Source organism: Oncorhynchus nerka, linkage group LG25 (assembly GCF_034236695.1).
Source record: "Oncorhynchus nerka isolate Pitt River linkage group LG25, Oner_Uvic_2.0, whole genome shotgun sequence".
Classification (NCBI taxonomy): domain Eukaryota; kingdom Metazoa; phylum Chordata; class Actinopteri; order Salmoniformes; family Salmonidae; genus Oncorhynchus; species Oncorhynchus nerka.
Window position 1 is genome coordinate 42,715,825 of NC_088420.1, and position 22,469 is coordinate 42,738,293.

The 22,469-nt window shown below is 42.3% G+C and overlaps 1 protein-coding gene across 2 annotated transcripts in view; it reads left to right on the top strand.

Annotated features, from left to right (window-relative positions):
- Nucleotides 1-15,293: 15,293 nt before the first annotated feature.
- The window catches only part of LOC115109520 (furin-like), a 191,351-nt gene continuing 184,175 nt past the window's right edge, over nt 15,294-22,469 (top strand). Inside the window, exon 1 of one of the 2 annotated variants that reach the window (XM_029634486.2) lies at nt 15,294-16,097. The gene's annotated coding sequence lies outside the window, so the exon portion shown is untranslated. The remainder of the gene's footprint in view (nt 16,098-22,469) is intronic. The other variant, XM_029634484.2, reaches the window with a different exon arrangement.

Genomic DNA, 22,469 nt, shown 5'->3' on the forward strand with positions numbered 1-22,469 from the left:
ACATAAGGTGAATGGTCAGGTAATAGGTGAGGGTATCCTTTCTCATGACTCCAATGCTACATTGGAGTAATTTCACATCCCTTTTGATTAGCTGAGTGTGAAACACTATATCGAAAAAAAATGTAGCCCGATTGCCATACGGTTTTGGAAACCTTGAACACTCAACTTAATTATTATCCAAAAAATAACTTTAGAAACATAAAAGATACAGTTACAGGGCTGCCAACTTTTGATGAAAGCTTGGAGTGAGATTTGCAATGTGAATGTCATTGCCTCCTATTACAACCCCCTAGACGGGGGAAAATCTTACTGTTTAAAAGCTAATTACCTGCATTTCTATGAATTTTGACATGGCTTAGGCCTATGACAAAAAAATAAAATTAAACACACAGGTCAGGTGTATTAAACGAACACTCAAAATTGAATGACTTTGTTACTTTGTAATTATTGGGGGATGAAATTTAAAGTACGATAATATTATTTATTTATTTTTACATCTTTTTTGGGGTGGTTTGACAGACAGTAATTAAATGAGATAGGGAGACATGCAAATGCTAAGAAACAGTGGAAGTCTGAAAGCAGGGATTGATCCCTGTTCTCAGGTGGAAAGTTGTACGCGAAATGTGCCAGGGAGTGTCACCACTACACCAAGGCTCTGCACAGGAAATACTAATGGTTGATGGCAGTGGGTAACCAAATCATAGATTTCAGTCTCCTTGTCTATAGACTGCTTTCAAGGTAAGGACACAAACATTTTGTAATTTGGGTGAACAATCTCTTTAAGGGCTGGATGAAAATCCTGCTTGTTCTCCAGGAGGGTTGGCCATCCCTGATCTATGTTTCCCAAGTGCTGGGTGTTGAAAATGTTCTTGTTATAACAATTCATTTCTCTAAATCACCAAACCGTCATGAAAAATCTAATGAATATCAATATTCAGGTTGTTTATACAGTGGGGCAAAAAAGTATTTAGTCAGCCACCAATTGTGCAAGTTCTCCCACTTAAAAAGATGAGAGAGGCCTGTAATTTTCATCATAGGTATACTTCAACTATGACAGACAAAATGAGAAAAAAAATCCAGAAAATCACATTGTAGGTCTGTTGCTGGGCAACACGGACTTTCAACTCCCTCCAAAGATTTTCTATAGGGTTGAGATCTAGAGACTGGCTGGATCACTCCAGGACCTTGATTATTGCATGGTTTGCTTTTTCCGTAAAGTTATTTTGAAATCTGACAAAGTGGTTGCATTAGGGAGAAGTATATCTCTAATTCCATGTATAACACTTGTATTTTCATCAACATTTATGATGAGTGTTTCTGTGAATTGATGTGGCTCTCTGCACAATCAAGGCATGTTTTAGAACTACTGAACGTAACGTGCCAATGTAAAATGAGATTTTTTGATATAAATATGCACTTTAGCGAACAAAACATACATGTATTGTGTAACATGAAGTCCTATGAGTGTCATCTGATGAAGATCAAAGGTTAGTGAGTAATTTTATCTCTATTTGTGCTTTTTGTGACTCCTCTCTTTGGCTGGAAAAATGGCTGTGTTTTTCTGTGAGTTGGTGGTGACCTAACATAATCATTTGTGGTGCTTTCGCTGTAAAGCATTTTTGAAATCAGACACTGTGGCTGGATTAACGATAATTCTATCTTTAAAATGGTATAAAATACTTGTATACTTGAGGAATTTTAATTTTGAGATTTTTGTCGCCGTGCACTTTCACTGGCTGTTGGCGAGGTGGGACGCTATCGTCCCACATATCCCAGAGAGGTTAAACAGCGCTACTCTGTTTACTTACGTGATAATGCCCGAGATACTGGTGTTTGGAGGATATATTGGAACCACGTTTTTAGGCCGAGACAAAGTCGATGGCCAGCAAACCGTACCAATATATCCTCCAAACACTGGCTTCGAGGGCATTACCACTTTTAACGGGTTACCAACATCTTCAAATAATGATTGACATATTTTAATGTAAAAAGTTATACAAGATATAGTCCCGAAACAAATAATGGGTTCTATTAGTTTGTTTGCCAGAGACGCAACCCAGTAACGTTAGTTCAGTATTGTTTTGTTCTGTATCCAGTCGTTCGTTCTAAATGTTCCATTGCCATACTGGCTAGCAGCATTCTTATCCTTTGCTTGCTAGCTAGCAAACTACTGCTAACTTAGTCACGTCAAACAATGCAGAAATAATAACAACAGTAGCTGCATTTGTTTAAGCTTTTTTCTAGTGACGTTTATTTGGATACATAACAATGAGCTAATGAGGCGGTATTTCACCTGGCATAGAAAATGTGCTCTCTCGTTAGGACACTGTTGTCCAGAGGAGCTAGCCAACAACACAGCTAATACAATAACTTCAAACTGAAGCTGGAAAGACTGCAAACTAGCTGCACTTTGTTTCGTTTGACCTTTTTTCAATTGGCATTTCTTTGTATATATCCATAAAAAGTATGCCAACTGATTCATGATTTAGACTGGCTGAGAAACGCTGCCTGCCTCTCCCTCTCGTCCCGACTCCTACACGTTCATTACACCGAGGTAAAAACAGTTTCAGGTTGGATATTCGCCTATAGTTTTCCTAAAGTTCACCAACAGCAGATAGGGACTGTCAAAATAGTGACAAATCAAAATGTTTAAATTTCAATAGCTCTTTAACCATTACTCCTAAAACTTTCAAAACTGGTTACAGCTAACCCGATGGCATAGACAGACATTGCACACCTTTTTTGTCAATTTAAATCTTGCACTATTTTAAATTATGTATTTACATTTTTTTTTTCAATAGCTCATTGGTCATACGACCTATGACTTCAAACAAGGTTCAGAATGTCCACTGACTACCCTTCTATATTGCACACCCTTTAGTTTGTCCATTTTCATCTCACATGATTTTACATTAATTTCTCTACATTTAACATTTCAATACCTCCTTGGTCATGTGACCTACTGACCTCAAAAAAGGTTCAGAATACCTATACACTCTGTTTGTCTACTTTCATCTCATGCTATAAGACTTAAATATGTAAGCTTGCATGGACTTCATTTTATATGGGTGTTATAAAACATTATTTTGGGATGTTCCAGCCTTGCAATAACTATCTGTCACATGTAAACTGAAAAGATCCGCAAATGGCTGTATGTGGTATGGATCAAGGACATGAGAGATGTTCGAACAGAGGTGCTTAAAGGAAGACGACAGGTAGGCCTAATGAAAAACAATGTTTCATATGCTCATTTTAATCACAGTAATAGGCTGTGATTTGTCAGTCAGCGTGAGCTTGATGATGTGAAAGAATCCTTTTCATAGCATCACTTTCATATACTGTACATTAAGACAGTTTACATAACCTGATAATGACTTGATATTTGAGTGCATTCACAACAAGCCACCTGCAGACAACTTACAAAATGCAATAGTGCATTTGAGGGTTCGTTTTTCTGATGAAAATAGTTATTTGATGCATGGCCTACTATTTCTAACTGGAAAAATAAATTCCTACGTCTTTTGTGAGTGAATTCCTTTTTCCAAAATTGATTTAGGTACATTTTTGTGAAGAGGTATGAGGATTGTGATATGGGTCATTTAATAGTAAAATCATTTAAGGGATCAATACATTTCTATATTGCTTCCCCAGTTTCTGCATGAACCATCAGGCCAAGTGTTTTTGGTTGACCCTGCTGGACAGAAAGAGAAGGAGGAATCGGAACACGCTGCATTCAAATTCAGGTCTTAGTCTATTGCACTGGATCTAATACATATTAGCATTTTACATGACATACTGTGAAAAACTCTCTTGGCTGCTGGCTCTGTCACTTTCAGACATGCGCAGAGCAGACTGAAAGGGGAAGGGTAGCTATTGACTTGAACCACAGGGGTACTCTGTAAAGAGAGAGTAATCCAAAAGGCACAGACACACCCCTTGACTTTCATGTATTCTCTCCTGATTGGCTCTGTGGTGCACAGTCTGGCAGTCTGACTAAAGTGCCAGATTTATGGGAACAAATATTTATGGGAACAAATATTTCCTAACACTTTGGATCCTATTCGTGGACAGTTAGAAGACACAATGCATCAATGCAACAATGTTTTTTTTTTTACTAATTACTGTCCATGAGTAACCTCAACCTTGTGGGTCTGTGGGTGTTTGGGCCAATAAAGTGCCAACTCAATTCTACCAGTGACAAGTCTCTCATGCCCCTATGAACGGGGACACAAGGCAATAGTTTTTAATCTAAACCAGCCCTTTTTTACTGGAGTACACTAACCCCTAATTGGGGCTCTTTTCTATACACACAGTAGCAGTTTACCAGATGAGAAGTCAAGAAGATCAAAAAGTAGATTGCTGTAAGGGTGTCTTACTTCCTGTGCTGGACCCATTGTCATATCCATTCTGGAGTGGTAAAATCATAGCTGAAAAATGTCTCTATGCATGTGTATACATTTTCCGCCAAAACAGAACTGCCAAAGGAGGTGGAGTTGCAATCTACTGCAGAGACAGCTTGCAGATTTCTGTCATGCTATCCAGGTCTGAGCCCATACAGTTCGAGCTTCTACTTTTAAAAATCCACCTTTCCAGAAATAAGTCTCTCACTGTTGCCGCTTGTTACAGGCCCCCCTCAGCCCCCAGCTGTGCCCTGGACACCATATGTGAATTAATTGGACACCATATGTGAATTAATTGCCCCCCATTTATCTTCAGAGTTCGTACTGTTATGTGACCTAAACTGGGATATGCTTAACACCCCGGCTGTCCTACAATCTAAACTAGATGACCTCAATCTCACCCAAATTATCATGGTACCTACCAGGTACAACCCCAAATCTGTAAATTTGGGCACCCTCATAGATATCTTCCTGACCAACCTGTCCTCTAAATACAACTTTGCTGTCTTCAACCAGGATCTCAGCGATCACTGCCTCATTGCCTACGTCCGTAATGGCAGTCAAATGCTCCCTAAAACACTTCAGCGAGAAGGCCTTTCTAATCGACCTGGCCCGGGTATCCTGGAAAGATAATGACCTCATTCCATCAGTAGAGGATACCTGGTTATTCTTTAAAAGTGCTTTCCTCACCATCTTAAATAAGCATGCCCCATTTAAAAAATGTAGAACTAGGAACAGATATAGCCCTTGGTTCACTCCAGACCTGACTGCCCTTGACCAGCACAAAAACATCCTGTGGCGTACTGCACAAGCATCGAATAGCCCCCGCGATATGAAACTTTTCAGGGATGTTAGGAACAAATAATATACACAGGCAGTTAGGAAAGCAAAGGCTAGCTTTTTCAAACAGAAATTTGCATCCTTCAATTTAAAAAAAAACTTAAGCAATGGGTAAAGTTGATAAAAATTTGTCCACTCTGTTCGTAAAATATTAAAATTTTTGGGAACAGAAAACTGTATTGAGATTAAGTATTTCATCGTTAAAAAGATTAGCAGACAATTAGTCAAAATCCATGTTGTTCCATCTTCTCCCACTGCCGGACATTTGGCTTGTGGAAAAGCCAAGCGGATGCTTCACATTTATATATCCAGTGCAATTATCTACCTCATTGTTCTATCTGTGGATAGAGTGCAACGGCGAATTTAGTTATTGCACATGTGCGTGCACTTCAAAGAGTAGGCATTCCCGAATGGAAATATGCAAATAAATGCTAGAACGCGCCAATAGAATCTCACTAGCTCATGCTTGGCTCTGCCCACCTCCTTGCTTGTTTCTGCCCATTATGATTAATTTGCTCCCATTGGAAATTACAGGCTCTGGTCTATCTTGGGTTAGTTCCAAATATCTTTGGTCGTACATGTTGGCCCCAGTCAATTGTTCAAATGAGAACCCTATGGCTGTATGGCCTTGTTTCCCTGGAGCTAAGGTTGGGATAGGTTTAAAGGTCCAATGCAACCGTTTTTATCTCAATATCAAATATTTTCTGGGTAACCATTAAGTACCTTACTGTGATGGTTTTCAATTAAAATGGTCAAAAAGAAACCAAAATAGCTTCTTTGCGAAGGGCAATTTCTCATGCAACAATTTTGCAAGGAATGTCTGGGAGTGGTCTGAGTGTGGAGGGGAAAAGAGAACATTTTCTGTTATTGGCAGAAAGGTTTGGAACTCTTATTGGTCTATACACTAATTTACCACATGGTAAATTAAAAATATGGTGGAAGGAAACACTCGCCCATATTTACTCCAATCCAATGCTTATTTTACTGTAAAAATAATCAAGTTAGCTACCTAGATGTTTTTCCCTCTTAGCTACTGATAGCTAGAGATAGTGATGCAAAAGCCGAATATGTCGTTGAAACATTCACAGTGTAGGTTGGGAAAAATATGTAAACCCCTAGGTTAATGACTTCTCCAAAAGCTAATTAGAGTGAGGAGTCAGCCAACCTGGAGTCCAATCAATGAGATGAGAATGGAGATGTTGGTTAGAGCTGCCTTGCCCTATAAAAAAACACTCTCAAAATTTGAGTTTGCTATTCATGAGAGGCATTGCCTGATGTGAACCATGCCTCGAACAAAAGAGATCTCAGAAGACCTAAGATTAAGAATTGTTGACTTGCATAAAGCTGGAAAGGGTTACAAAAGTCTCTCTAAAAAGTCCACGGTAAGACAATTATTGTCTAAAAATTGAGAAAGTTCAGCAGGAGTGCCGTCCTGCACAGATGACTGCAAGAGCACAGTGCAGAATGCTCAACGAGGTTAAGAAGAATCAACTAAAGACTTACAGAAATCTCTGGAACATGCTAACATCTCTGTTGACGAGTCTACGTTACATAAAACACTAAACAAGAATGGTGTTCATGGAAGAACACCATGGAATAAGCCACTGCTGTCCAAAAACAAAGTGATTAACCAGTCAGTCATAACTAGCCAATGGCAATGCAGATTACACAGTAAGCAACCAATCGATTAAATGCAGGATATGACATCATGCACGTCTGAAGTTTGCAAAAGTGCACCTGGATGTTCCACAGTGATACTGGCCAAATATTCTGTGGACAGATGAAACTACAGTTGAGTTGCTTGGAAGGAACACACAACACTATGTGTGGAGTAAAAAAGGCACAGCACACCAACATCAAAACATCATCCCAACCGTAAAGTATGGTGGAGGGAGCGTCATGGTTTGTGGCTGCTTTGCTGCCTCAGGGTCTAGAAAGCTTGCTATCGTCAACGGGAAAATGAATTCCCATGTGTATCAAGACACTTTGCAGGACAATGTTAGGCTATCTGTCTGCAAATTGAAGCTCAACAGAAGTTGGGTGATGCAACAGGACAACGACCCAAAACACAGAAGTAAATCAACAGCAGAATGGCTTCAACAGAAGAAAATAAGCCAGAGTCCTGACCTCAACCTGATTGAGATGCTGTGGCATGACCTCAAGAGAGCAGTTCATACCAGACATCCCAAGAATATTGCTGAACTGAAACAGTTTTGTAAAGAGGAGTGGTCCAAAATTCCTCCTGAACGTTGTGCAGGTCTGATCTGCAACTACAGAAAACGTTTGGTTGAGGTTATTTCTGCCAAAGGAGGGTCAACTAGTTATTAAATCCAAGAATAATAGTGAAGACATCAAAACTATGAAATAACACATATGGAATCACCCTTGAATGACCAGGTATTTCCAAAGGGTTTTTCTTGCCACTGTATATATACAGTACCAGTCAAACATTTGGACACACCTAGTCATTCAAGGGTGATTCCATATGTGTTATTTCATAGTTTTGATGTCTTCACTATTATTCTACAATGAAGAAAATAGCAAAAATAAAGAAAACCCCTGGAATGAGTAGGTGTCCAAACTTTTCCTCATCAATCTACACATAAGACCAAATGACAAAGCAAAAACATGTTTTAAAAAATGCTTGCAAATTTATTAGGAAAAAAACAAAACAGAAATACCTTACATAAGTATTCAGACCCTTTGCTATGAGAATCGAAATTGAGCTCAGGTGCATCCTGTTTCCATTGATCATCCTTGATTGATGTCCATCTGTCACACACCTGTCAATATAAGGTCCCACAGTTGACAGTGCATGTCAGAGCAAAAACCAAGCCATGAGGTCGAAGGAATTGTCCGTAGAGGTCCGAGACAGGATTGTGTCGAGGCACAGATCTAGAGAAGGGTACCAAAACATTTCTGCAGCATTGAAGGTCCCCAAGAACACAGTGACCTCCATCATTCTTAAATGTAAGAAGTTTGGAACCACCAAAACTCTTCCTAGAGCTGGCCGCCCGGCCAAACTGAGCAATCGAGGGAGAAGGGTCTTGGTCAGGGAGGGGGTCACTCTGACAGAGCTCCAGGTTCCTCTGTGGAGATGGGAGAATGTTCCAGAAGGACAACCATCTATGCAGCACTCTACCAATCAGGCCTTTATGGTACAGTGGCCAGAAGGAAGCCACTCTTCAGTAAAAGGCACATGACAGCCCCCTTGGAGTTTGCCAAAAGGCACCCAAAGGACTCTCAGACCATGAGAAACAAGATTCTCTGGTCTGATAAAACCTAGATTTGGCCTGAATGTCAAGCGTCACGTCTGGAGGAAACCTGGCACTATCCCTACAGTATAGCATGGTGGTGGCAGCAAAATGCCGCGGGGATGTTTTTCAGGGGCAGGAACTGGGAGACTAGTCAGGATCGAGGGAGAGATGAGAGGAGCAAAGTACAGAGATCCTTGATGAAAACCTGTTCCAGACCGCTCAGGACCTCCGACTGGGGCCGAAGTTTCACCATCCAACAAGACAACAATCCTATTCACACAGCCAAGACAACGCGGGAGTGGCTTCGAGACAAGTCTCTGAATGTCCTTGAGTGGCTGAGCCAGAGCAAGGACTTGAACCCGATCGAAAATCTCTGGAGACCTGAAAATAGCTGTGCAGCGACGCTCCCCATCCAACCTGACAGAGCTTGAGAGGATCTGCGGAGAAGAATGGGAGAAGCTCCCCAAATACAGGTGTGCCAAGCTTGTAGCATCATACCCAATAAGAATCGAGGCTGTAATCACTGCCAAAGGTGCTTCATCAAAGTACTGATTAAAAGGTCTGAATATTTATGTATATGTGATATTTCAGTTTTTTTATTTTTAATACAGTTGTGTGTAGTATAATGAGGGGCCAAAAACGATGTAATCCAGGCTGTAATGTAATAGAATGTGAAAAAAGTCAAGGAGTCTGCATACTTTCCGGATGCATGTGCAGGCACACGCACGCATACACACTCACTTTGGACTCTTACCTTGCTGATCCCCCACATCACATGTGTTCTCTGGTGGTCCGGCAAGATGCAAGCACACCATTGTTAATGTATATTCAATAGGAAGGGCTTGTGTGTGTGTGTGTGTGTGTGTGTGTGTGTGTGTGTGTGTGTGTGTGTGTGTGTGTGTGTGTGTGTGTGTGTGTGTGTGTGTGTATGTGTGTGTGTGTGTGTGTGTGTGTGTGTGTGTGTGTGTGTGTGTGTGTGTGTGTGTGTGTGTGTGTGTGTGTGTGTGTGCGTGTGTGTGTGTGTGATACCTCTCCATACTAAGGACGCTGTGGAAGGTGGCTGTCTCTTCAAACACCATCAGCATGTACACCTCATCTATAATGGTGTGCAACTCATACCTGAGACAGGGGGAAGGAATGGAGAGAACAGAAAGGAAAAGTGAAAAAATGTATTGAGTAAAGGGTCTGAATACTTACGTAATTGTGATATTTCAGTTTTTTTATTTTAATACATTAGCAAACTGTAACGGCTGTTGGTGGAAGAAGGTGAGGACCAAGGTGCAGCATGGTACGTGTTCATGTTTGTTTATTGATACTGAACACTAAATACAAAAATAACAAGGGGAATAACCGAAACAGTCCTGGAAGGTGAAAAACACTAAACAAAAAATAACTACCCACAAAACCCATGTGGGAAAAAGCTACCTAAGTATGGTTCTCAATCAGAGACAACAACAGACAGCTGCCTCTGATTGAGAACCACACCCGGCCAAACAACAAAGAAATACAAAACATAAAAAATGAACATAGAATGCCCACCCTAGTCACACCCTGGCCTAACCAAAATAGAGAATAAAAGCCTCTCTATGGCCAGGGCGTGACACAAACATTTCTAAAAAACAGTTTGTTCTTTGTCATTATTAGGTATCTGTGTAGATTAATGAAGGAAAAAAGCAATTGAATGAATTTTAGAATAAGGCTGTAATGTATCAAAATGTTGAAAAAGTGAAGGTGTCTGAATATTTTCCGAATGCACTGTAGATATTTACCCAAAAATATACGGGGGATTGGAAATGATGCAGACAATTACGAGTATTGAAGCTACAATCTATCTGCAATATTAAGGCTGATCTACCCCCTAAGAAAGAAAAGAAAAAAAAGGTTAATTATGTGGTGTGTTTATACAATAACAAAGTCCAGTTCGTACAGCCTTGAAACATCACCATTGAATTGTACAATAATACAGCTATTACTAGGGTAGGCTTGCTGTTGCTAGCTAATTTGTCCTGGGCTATAAACATTGGGTTGTTATTTTACCTGAAATGCACAAGGTCCTCTACTCCGACAATTAATCCATAGATAAAAGGGTCAACCGAGTATGTTTCTAGTAATCTCTCCTCCTTTAGGCTTCTTCTTATTCTTTCGACATTTATATGGCAGTTGGCAACCAACATTAAGGCGCATTACCACTCCCAACTGGATTGGAGTGAGGACCTCAGTTCATCTTTCAATCCGACATGTGGATGGATATATGCTCCTAAAACCAATGAGGAGATGGGAGAGGTAGGACTTGCAGCATGTCAAGTGTCACAAATTATCACAAATAGAACCACGCTACGCAGACACTTGTTGAAGCGCGAGAGCAGTATGGGAGCAATGATTGAATAACATGTAACACGACATGAGCAGTGTGGTCAGCATGTTACAAAATAAATGTACACATACATGTTATTCAATCTTTGCACCCACAATGCACCCACAATGACCCACTGCGTAGCCAGGCACTAAATTAGAACTTGGTTCTATCTGTGACGCTTGATGCGCTGCAAGTCCCACCTCTCCCATATCCTCATTGGTTTTTAGGAGCATATACCCATGTGCCATCTCCTTATGAAAGTGTTGGGGCTAAAAATAAAAGTTGCCTCTACCCTAACTTCCGATAACATTTCTGAATGAATATCCATGCAAAATAATACAGGAGATTAGGCCAATCAACCTCATCTGCTGTTTTAGCCAACCTGAAGTAGAGAATCGCGCGCTCGGCATACACTCTTCTCACACCATCTCGACTGAGCCCTCTTGACCCAGTCCGGCAGACTTCCCATTGGTGTCATGCTCATCTCCAAACCCAATATGGTACAGCATCTCTGGGTGCGCAGCATCAGAGTTCAGCAGTCAATTCTCAGACTCTGCATCCTCGCAATTTATCTCCAGCAGCTCCCTCAGCCTGGGCAGATGACCAAAAAGACCAAAGAAGAACCCGCCACGAACGTCGTCAGGGAAATGACCGGACCAAGGTGCAGCGTGGTGAGCCTACATTTCTTTTTATTATGAATGTCGACAACAAAAACAAGAAACAAAAAAAACGAACGTGAAGCTTACTTAGGCTATACAGGCCACTAACAAAGTAAACTACCCACCACTAAGGTGGAAAAACAGGCTTCCCAATCAGAGACAACAATAGACAGGTGTCCCTGATTGAGAACCATACCCGGCCAAAATAAAGAAACTAGAATGCCCACCCTAGTCACACCCTGGCCTAACCAAAATAGAGATGGCCAGGGCGTGACAGTACCCCCCCCCCCCCCCCCCCCCAAAGGTGCGGACTCCGGCCGCAGAACCTGACTCTATAGGGGAGGGTCCGGGTGGGCATGTACTTCGGTGGCGGCTCCGGTGCGGGACGCAGACCCCGCTCCACCTCTGGCTCCCCCCACTTAGGTGGAGCCTCTGGACTGGGGACCCTCGCTGCAGGCCCCGGACTGGGGACCCTCGATGCAAGCCCAGGACTGGGGACCCTCGCTGCAGTCTCCGGACTGGAGGCCATCGCTGGAGGCTCCGGACTGGAGGCTGTCGCTGGAGGCTCCGGACCGGGGGACCGTCGCTGGAGGCTCCGGACCGGGGGACCGCCGTTGGAGGCTCCGGACCGCGGATCAATGCTGGAGGCTTCGTGCCATGGATCATCACTGGAGGCTTCGTGCCAATGATCATCACTGGAGGCTTCGTGCCCTGGATCATCACTGGAGGCTTCGTGCCCTGGATCATCACTGGAGGCTTCGTGCCATGGATCATCACTGGAGGCTTCGTGCCATGGATCATCACTGGAGGCTTCGTGCCAATGATCATCACTGGAGGCTTCGTGCCCTGGATCATCACTGGAGGCTTCGTGCCATGGATCATCACTGGAGGCTTCGTGCCATGGATCATCACTGGAAGCTTCGTGCCATGGATCATCCCTGGAGGCTTCGTGCCATGGATCATCACCGGAGGCTTCATGCCATGGATCCTCACTGGAGTGAGGAGACGTATAGGCAGCCTGGTGCGTGGAGCTGCCACAGGGCTTACCAGGCTGGGGAGACATACAGGAGGCCTGGTTCTGGGAGAAGGCACAGGACTCACCAGGCTGGGGAGACATACTGGAGGCTTGGTTCTTGGAGCAGGCACAGGATACACTGGGCCGTGGAGGCGCACAGGAGGTCTCGAGCATAGAGCCTGCACAGACGCACCGGAGACACAGTGCGCAGAGGCGGCGCAGGACATCCTGGACCATAGAGAAGCACTGGCGGCCAGATGCGCTGAGCTGGCACCATCTGTCCTTGCTGGATGCCCACTCTAGCCCGGCCGATGCGGGGAGCTGGAATGTAGTGCACCAGGCTGTGAATACGCACTGGAGACACTGTGCGCTCCACCGTATAACACGGTGCCTGACCAGTACCACGCTCCCTACGGTAAGCACGAGGAGTTGGCTCAGGTCTCCAACCTGACTCAGCCAATCTCCACGTTTGCTCACCCAATTTTTTTGGGGGGGGCTGCCTCTCTTGCCTGCTCCGCTGTGCCAACTCCTCGTATTGTCGCCACTGCTTTCACCGCTTCTATCTCCCCCCTTTGACGTCGATACTCTCCAGCCTTTGCCCAGCGTCCCTTGCCTTCCAAGATCTCCTCCCATGTCCATTCCTCCAGAAAACGCTGCTCCTCCCGGACACGCTGCTTGGTCCGTTTGTGGTGGATAGTTCTGTCATGAACGTCGTCAAGGAAATGACCGGACCAAGGTGCTGCGTGGTGAGCATACATTTCTTTTTATTATGAATGTCGCCAACAAAAACAAGACACAACAAAAACGAACATGAAGCTTACTAGGGCTATACAGGCCACTAACAAAGTCAACTACCCACAACTAAGGTGGAAAAACAGGCTAACGATAGACAGCTGTCCCTGATTGAGAACCATACCCGGCCAAAACATAGAAACAGAAAACATAGAAATAAAGAAACTAGAATGCCCACCCTAGTCACACCCTGGCCTAACCAAAATAGAGAATAAAAGCCTCTCTATGGCCAGGGCATGACACCACCTGGCAGACCATGGAGGTATGCGCCTGCCCCACTTGGGGAGCTCTGGATGACCTGGTGGGCTATAACAGTACTGCCCAAAGAGGAGTAGACTATGGCCGGGTTGGTTCGCTAAAACCCGGTACATTACATTACAAGACTTCCACGACCTCCCGCCGCGCATCATCTTGTGATTGATCTTGATGCGGCGGTACTCCAGTTGAATCCTTTTGATATTCTCCCTGCACTGGTCGCCGGTGTGATAGATGCCTTTCTCTCACAGGACGCCCGCTATTCGGTTGAAAACATGTTGATTTCTGAGGAAACTCTCCAGCTCTAGTTGGACCGACTCATCTGACCACTGCTGGAGGAGTTCTGCCACCTCTGGGTAAAACCAGTTGCTGCCCCGCTTATATTTTATTCTGCAGAAGTTCATTTTAGATGTCACTTTGACAGATGATAGGTCCTCTGAGTTATCTTTTCTATGGAAATATAAACAAAAACAACCCTGTTTATTATTCTTTTTAATATTTGTATCAAATAACCAATCATTAGACTGAGTTTGGCTAATGTAGCCAAATAGGCCTATGCCTATTATAACGAAATTAGCTAATAAATAATCCGTAGGGTAAAATAGTGTAACGACCCTGGGTTTATCTCTGATTGGGTTTGTGTGTTAGCAAGCGAGTCGGAATAAACAGGATCGCTCTTTTGCGCCCTCTCCCATACAACATTGCATGGAAGCCATTATTTATGCATGCACGGTATAAATCCGGTAGATGCCGCTCGTAGACAGTTTGGAAATGTGGTGACACCACGTATGATCTAACCAAAGACATTAAATTATGAAGATAGACTAAGGGTGTGTTCGTAAAATCCCTCTCGAGTGCGCTCCTGTCGTTCGTAAATTCAGAATCGTCAGATTGTCTGTTCATAAATTCAGAGCGATTCGCTCCAGGAGCGTTCAGAGCGCAGACTGGACGCTCTAACGGAGTTGATCCGAGCGTTCTGTCCACACAACGGCAGTCAAGCACCCAAGTTAACTGGCTTAAATTGGCTAGTTTGCTAGCTACTTCCTGACAAAAATGAGAGAACACATCATTCTGATCATTTTACTCGCCCTAGCAGAGATAGGCTGTTTTCATTTTATCTTGGGAGGTAGCGACTAACTGTGCTTCTAGCACCAGTTAAACTCCGTTTTTTTCCAACCTTTACTGACACCTGTCATATTCAACTGGTGTTGTGCATTCATAAATGCATATTCTGCGCTCTGGCACACTCAGACGAGAGAAAGGAGAAGATATCCGAAATTAATTTACGAACGCACCCTGAAATTGTCATGGCGACTTTGCCTGCCATCGGGTCGCGAAGAACTGCGCATGTGCCACTATATAAGGTTACTTTCACGAGGTTGGAGTAATAACATGTTCAACTACTTAAGTCATTGGGTGGAATCTAGGTGGTGCTTTTTTCGATTTCGAGAAATTTAACAACTAAGAAAGAATTGTTCACTTCTCTCATTGACTTCTCAAACCCCGGACTGGTCTATTTCGCAAGCGTTCCCGGAAGTCTCGTGATGTTGCGCCTCTGGGTTTAGAAACTCTGTGATCTAACGATGACGTAGGGCTGGGGCGTGTGGATTTACTTCCTGGGATTTGTAGCTTGTAAATGCAGCGTTCAAATATCCGATGTACTAATTCGTTGAACGTGGCACGTGATTAACTACAACCAGTTAGCGAGTCGGGAATATCAGAGTTTCTTAGTTCCAACTAGCACTTGAACGCGGTACGATTCCTAGCCAAATGGACGATGTCAGTTTCTCGTATAAAGGAATTTATGACATTTTTAGAATTTTACAACATGCTTTAAATATAATAGTTTGTTCGAATAGAGCAGTATGCATGTCACGGAATTGTGTGAATGCCCTAACGTTTACATAGGGGGGAAAAACGTGTTGGAAGTCCTAGCTAGCTAGTTAACGTTACTCGGACGGAGGCTAGCTGAAACGACCACCATGAGAGGCAACGAGAAGACGTGGAAAGTTTACTCCGAACCAAAGATAACAGAGGGGTGACAATATTGCAGTACCACGATACACCGGGGGACTTGGTGTCTGGGTATGTCACAGGAGTAACTCCACAGAGTTCCAAGCCACGCCTCGAGAGGAGAGAGAGCTGTCAACCAGGCAGTTGAGACATGATTTGGTTCTTTCATCCGACAGAATGGTACAAGTCATAGCCAACGTGTGTTGTTTTGCTCTTTGAGCAAAGAGGTTGGAGTTGGAGGTATCCCGATGTGGGTAGTGCCTTGGCGGGCGGGAACGAATTAATGAGAGGCATAGGGTAGCATAAGAGCGCATTCTCTTCCAGTGTCTGACAGCGCTGTCAATACTTCACTTCACAATTTGGAGCTAGGACTCGGGAGTTCGGCGAACATTGGTGCTCTAGCTACACAGGACCAGCCAGCTGTCTGATGTTTTGTTTTATTTGATGAAATTAAACCAGATCTACGAAGCTTGCTTATTGAAGTGCAGGTCCTCAAAGAGATAACTCCTGGTAAGATCTTGGCATAATATATTTTTTGTTTATTTCTAAAGTAAGACATTTACTTGCCTTCAACATAGTCGATTGTGTGTTTTTATTTGTTCCTTCATTTTATTTTTTTCCCTATATCACTTTTGTATGATTTGTTTTGCATAAATATAGTTATTACTTATTACTATGTTATTGGCATTTTGAGTAGCATACGTCATTGATAATAAGATCAGGAGTTACAGTGAGCCGACATAATATGACTGGTCTGAAGATAAGTATCAAAGAAACAAATGACAAGCTTATAGGAGAGTCAGTTTATGTTCTAAAAATGAACTTTCTGTGACCCAGCTAATCCATCCTCGGGCTATTGTATATCTGATCATTCATGCCCATAGGAATCTCAGCAGGGTAAAACAAAGGTCTTACATTAATGTAGAATGCAAAACAACGTGAAGTGTGGTGGAGTTGTACTGTACATATGCAGAGTTTTCCAATAGGATTTACACTGCATGACACAATTTGCACTTTTTAAAGTAGATGTTTTGGTTACTTATCAGGTCCAACGTCTTAGCCTTTTAGTTCTACATTCAGGAGCGGTCGTTTTGTTTACCTGTGAACTTCTCTGACTGGCTAACTCTGGCTGTAACTGTTGAACATATTGACCGGATGGTTTCTAGAGTGACCTGAATCCTATTGAAATGACACTCACTTGGGAATGGCCTTTATTTAGGTGACACAGATCTGCAGGGAGGGCCTTGATGTTTTGTTCATTGGTTCTAAGGAGGTATAGAGTCACTGTCAGGGTGATATAATGGTAATGCTGACATACAACCCTCCTGAGGATTCCATTGACTCAGGTTGTATCAGTGGATTAATGCACCATGCAGTACTATGGGCTGGTGCTTGTCAGTGGCTGGCAGCATTCACCCACTCTCTTTGTGTTTTCCTTAGTAGAGCCAGTCAGGAGCTGAGTCAGACTGAAAATGAAGGGGAAATTCAGCAACTTTTCAAGGACAAATAAAGTTAACTTCCAAAAATGTTATTTTGTGAGTTTAAAACAAAAAACTATAAGTGCACTTTCATTGTCCTCCAAGAGTTGCTGCATTCTTCCTTAAGTATGCTCCTCTGTACAAAGTGAGCTGAGCTCAGAGAGAGAGGAGACAGTGATACCTAGCCACCACAGCCTCAGTGACTCACCTTTACACAGCAGATCCACACACTGAAGATGAGAACCGAGGTCACTGCCTGCCATGTGGAGGCCTCCAGGTGTGTGTGTGTGTGTGTGTCTCCCACTGCTGTGATGATTATTGTTCCACTCCCTGAGCATTGTGTGTCTCTAGAGAGGATGTGGTGTGGTGGTATGCTCTGTTTCACTCCTCTGCGGTTCAGTAGAAACTCCTGGAATATAAGCCTTTCTAAGAATGAGTCGGCCAGAGCTAGGACACAGGGCTCAAAACTGCAACCAAAACACTCGCATTTGCGACCCTTTGACTTGGCAGTGCTACACTCTTTAAAAAAAAATGTTTATTGGTCTCTAGGGTGGCATAGAAATTGTTTTAGCTGGTCACACTAGTTTTTGGTTAACAATTAGATTATTTTTTATTAAGATTTATTCAAACAGCAATGGGTATGCAACAATGGGTATGTAGACCAGGTATTCAAAAAGTTTGGTGATGCGCAATTGACAGATGATAGGTCCTCTGAGTTATCTTTTCTATGGAAATATAAACAAAAACAACCCTGTTTATTATTCTTTCACAATTCTCTGTCAATTGTGATGCGCAATTCAGTCATCATGCGCTGTTTGAATGAACATTTCTAAAGGCTTTCCCCCAAAAACCTTCCTCATCAAATGTTGACTGCAAAGGAGGCCTACCTAGCCGAATGATATCATGATGATTTGTACCGATTGCAGGGGCATTTGTTTTGCAAACTATGTCATAAAATGTAGCCTACACTTCACATTGTACAGCACAAAAACACCGCCAGCCAAACGCAACACAATGATCTCTTGATAGGCGTGCAATTGAAGTAAAGGGCAAGTACACCCTCCATTTGGGGGAGGGGGTTGTTCCCAGACCTCAAAAGTGGACTCCTGATGTGATTTAAGCATTGTTGTGCTCCCCCCTAAAAGTGTGATTTTGAGAGTGAAACCTGGGGGGTAAAAGAACTCAGAAACCTGGAAAATAGAATTGACCAAAACACAACCTGATTTTATAGGGCCCTGGGTCAATGACGTGAAGTGTCCATTTTGGTGTCCGAAGCATATTTACAGTAAGATCTAACTTTCCCCTATTTATAGGCATAAGAGTATTCATTATGAATAATGGGAATTCAGGGAGCTATAGAGCTCAGAAGTAGCAAAATGCCATTAGGATTAACTGTCCACAACTAAAATCAATATGCATAGATTTTTTTGTAAACAACCATAAAAATCCAATAAACTCCTCTGGCATAATTGTGAGGGTATCTGTATTGATAAATACAAAATAATGGTGAGGATCCTAAAATGTATTACATTTTTATGCTTTAAAATACTTTAGTCCATACATTGGGATTTCATTAAATGTCATTCAATGTAACAGACATTCAGGAGCCATTTCAGACGATTCTTTGCGATAGTCACATGATAGGATATTGCATCAGAAAGAAGATTCAGAAGACCTCCACACAGTGCAGAAAGGTCAGTAAGTCTCTCCTAAAATGTTGATTATTTCACCTTTTTGGTCACTGGTACACTAAAATGTCCTGTCATACGATACAACTCTTTAAAAAATATATATTTTAAGATGTCATATTTGATGTGAAATTACTTTAAAAAGCTGTAGATCAAGGTCATAGTATTTTCATAGGTGGATGGGCCTGTAGAATAAGTAAAATCAATCAATCAAATTTATTTATAAAGCCCTTTTTACATCAGCTGATGTCACCCAGCCTAAAACCCCAAACAGCAAACATTGCAGGTGTAGAAGCACAGTGACTGGGAAAAACTCCCTAGAAAGGCCAGAACCTAGGAAGAAACCTAGAGAGGAACCAGGCTATGAGGGGTGGCCATTCCTCTTCTGGCTGTGCCGGGTAGAGATTATAAAAGAACATGGCCAAGATGTTCAAATGTTCAGAGATGACCAGCAGGGTCAAATAATAGTTCAAGCTGTTTTTTGTCATACGGAGTGTCAATTATGTCATTCATTACTTCGCATGACACATGTATATAGTTTTTGTTGTTTAGGACTATTCTTAAGCTTTATGGGAATGTAGTGTATGTTTTATTGATGACATTTACAGTTGAAGTCGGAAGTTTACATACACCGTAGCCAAATACATTTAAACTCAGTTTTTCACAATTCCTGACATTTAATCCTAGTAAAAATCCCCTGTCTTAGGTCAGTTAGTGTCACCACTTTATTTTAAGAATGTGAAATGTCAGAAGAATAGTAGAGAGAATTATTTATTTCAGCTTTTATTTCTTCATCACATTCTCAGTGGGTCAGAAGTTTACATACACTCAATTAGTATTTGTTAGTAGGGCCTTTAAATTGTTTAACTTGGGTCAAATGTTTCGGGTAGCCTTCCACAAGCTTCCCACAATAAGTTGGATGAATTTTGGCCCATTCCTCCTGACAGAGCTGGTGTAACTGAGTCAGGTTTGTAGGCCTCCTTGCTCGCACACGCGTTTTCATTTCTGCCCACAAATGTTCTATAGGATTGAGATCAGGGCTTTGTGTTGGCCACTCCAATACCTTCACTTTATTGTCCTTAAGCCATTTTGCCACAACTTTGGAAGTATGCTTGCGGTCATTGTCCATTTGAAAGACCCATTTGCGACCATGATTTAACTTCCTGACTGGTGTCTTGAGATGTTGTCTTCAATATATCCACATAATTGTCCTGCCTCATGATGCCATCTATTTTGGGAAGCGCACCAGTCCCTCCTGCAGCAAAGAACCCCCACAACATGATCCTGCCACCACTGTGCTTCACGGTTGGGATGGTGTTCTTCACCTCGCAAGCATCCCCCTTTTTCCTCCAAACATAACGATGGTCATTATAGCCAAACGGTTCTATTTCTGTTTCATCAGACCAGAGGACATTTCTCCAACAACTATGATCTTTATCCCCATGTGCAATTGCAAACCGTAGTCTGGCTTTTTTATGGCGGTTTTGGAGCAGTGGCTTCTTCCTTGCCGAGCGGCCTTTCAGGTTATGATGATATAGGACTTGTTTTACTGTGGATATAGATACTTTTGTTCCGGTTTCCTCCAGCATCTTCACAAGGTCCTTTACTGTTGTTCTGGGATTGATTTGCACTTCTCACAAGTATTTTAATCTCTTGGAGACAGAACGCGTCTCCTTCCTGAGCGGTATGGCGGCTGCGTGGTCCCATGGTGTTTATACTTGCATACTATTGTTTGTACAGATGAACGTGGTACCTTCAGGCATTTGGAAATTGCTCCCAAGGATGAACCAGACTTGTGGAGGTATAAATAAAAAAAATCTGAGGTTTTGGCTGATTTCTTTTGATTTTCCCATGATGTCATGCAAAGAGGCACTGAGTTTGAAGGTAGGCCTTGAAATACATCCACAGGTACACCTCCAATTGACTCATATTATGTCAGAATCTTGGTCACTCTTGGAATCTTATAAAGCCATGATATTTTCTGGAATTTTCCAAGCTGTTTAAAGGCACAGTCAAATTAGTGTATGTTCTGTTCTACTTAGTGTATGTTCTGTAACTTCTGACCCACTGGAATTGTGATACAGTGAATAAGGGAAATAATATGTCTATAAACAATTGGAAAAAATTACTTGTGTCATGCACAAAGTAGATGTCGTAACCGACTTGCCAAACTATAGTTTGTTAACAAGAAATTTGTGGAGTGGTTGAAAAACTAGTTTTAATGACTCCAACCTAAGTGTATGTAAACTTCCGACTTCAACTGTGTATGTATTTTTGTGTTAAGGAATATTTTGTCTATCTATTACATTGTGAAAAACAAACGTAATGACAACATTATCATAGTTATTTGTTTTTTGTGAAGTCACATATTCAAGTCATAAGAACTTAATATAAGGTTTTATTAGTGTTTTATCAGTACAGTTTTGATATTGAGGGAATATATGTACTTATAGATAGGTGCTTCTATCCAACAAAGAGAGAGTTGCACTGTTCAGGGCCCGGAAGAACTCAGATCCTCTTGTTAGGGAAGAGTGGCATCTGAGCAGGAAGCCTAGTTATTATAGTGGTCATGCAGTGACAAGTGCAGTTCAGTAACCAGCAAACCTGAATTAAGACTAAGTTCAATTAGGTTCACACTCATTTGAAGAAGGCTAGATCTTTTAGGTAATCAATACAATGTATGGGTGTCAGACTAAGCTGTGGGCTATTACGCAAAGGTTGTTTACAATAGCGTTTAGGAAATATTCATGTATTGTAAGTCATTTTGACTATAGCCTGCACTATATCTCTGTAATTATATTCGTCTTGTGTTTAGCTACCACAAATGTAAGGAGGATGGGCACATAGACCATCGCCCAGGTAGGGAGATGACGACCTCTGCAGCTGAAAAGAAAAGGGATAAACGGAGGGAAAACCAGAGGAGTCAGAGGCAAATGCATGCTGTGATAAACCTCACTCCAGTGTCCATGGATGGTGACCATCTTGAGGAGCACCCTGAGCAATCTACAAGCTCAACAGCAGCACCCAGCTCAACCCTCAACTCCACAGCAAAGCCAACCACCTTAACATTACCCACCTGAGATGCCACCAACAGAGAGAAGTGATGTAGAGAATATATCTAGTTAGGTAAAGAAAAAGCACAGTTGAAGCAACAAATGATCAGACTTGAAATACACCTTGCACTGTCAAAAAGAAAATGAGAAAGAAACAAGCAAAGAGGGAGAAAGAAACTGGTTGCAGAGAAGAAGGCAAAGGTCACTAAATTATTGTGTAGGGATGAAAATAGCAGACTTCTGCCTGGGAAGAAATACACCGTAACGAAGCACAAAGAAAAAGTTCAGAGACTAGTCCTTCCCAAAGTTATTACAGTGAGGTAGAACTAGCTCTGCCTGAAGTGAACACCACATGGCAGCAATGGGAAAGAGAGGAGACCAGCAATGAAGAAAAGACGTGAAAAAAAAAAGCCAGGCGCATGGCAGGATCTGAACAGAATCCTGAATCCAAAACTCGACCTGCTCGCCAAGCACCATTTCATCAAGTTTAGAAGTTTATAAAAAAAGAAATTGTACCCCTTTTTTTCTCCCCAATTTCGTGGTTTCCAATTGTTTAGTTGCTACAACTCCCGTACGGGCTCGGGAGAGACAAAGGTTGAAAGTCATGCATCCTCCGATACACAACCCAACCAAGCCGCACTGCTTCTTAACACAGCGCGCATC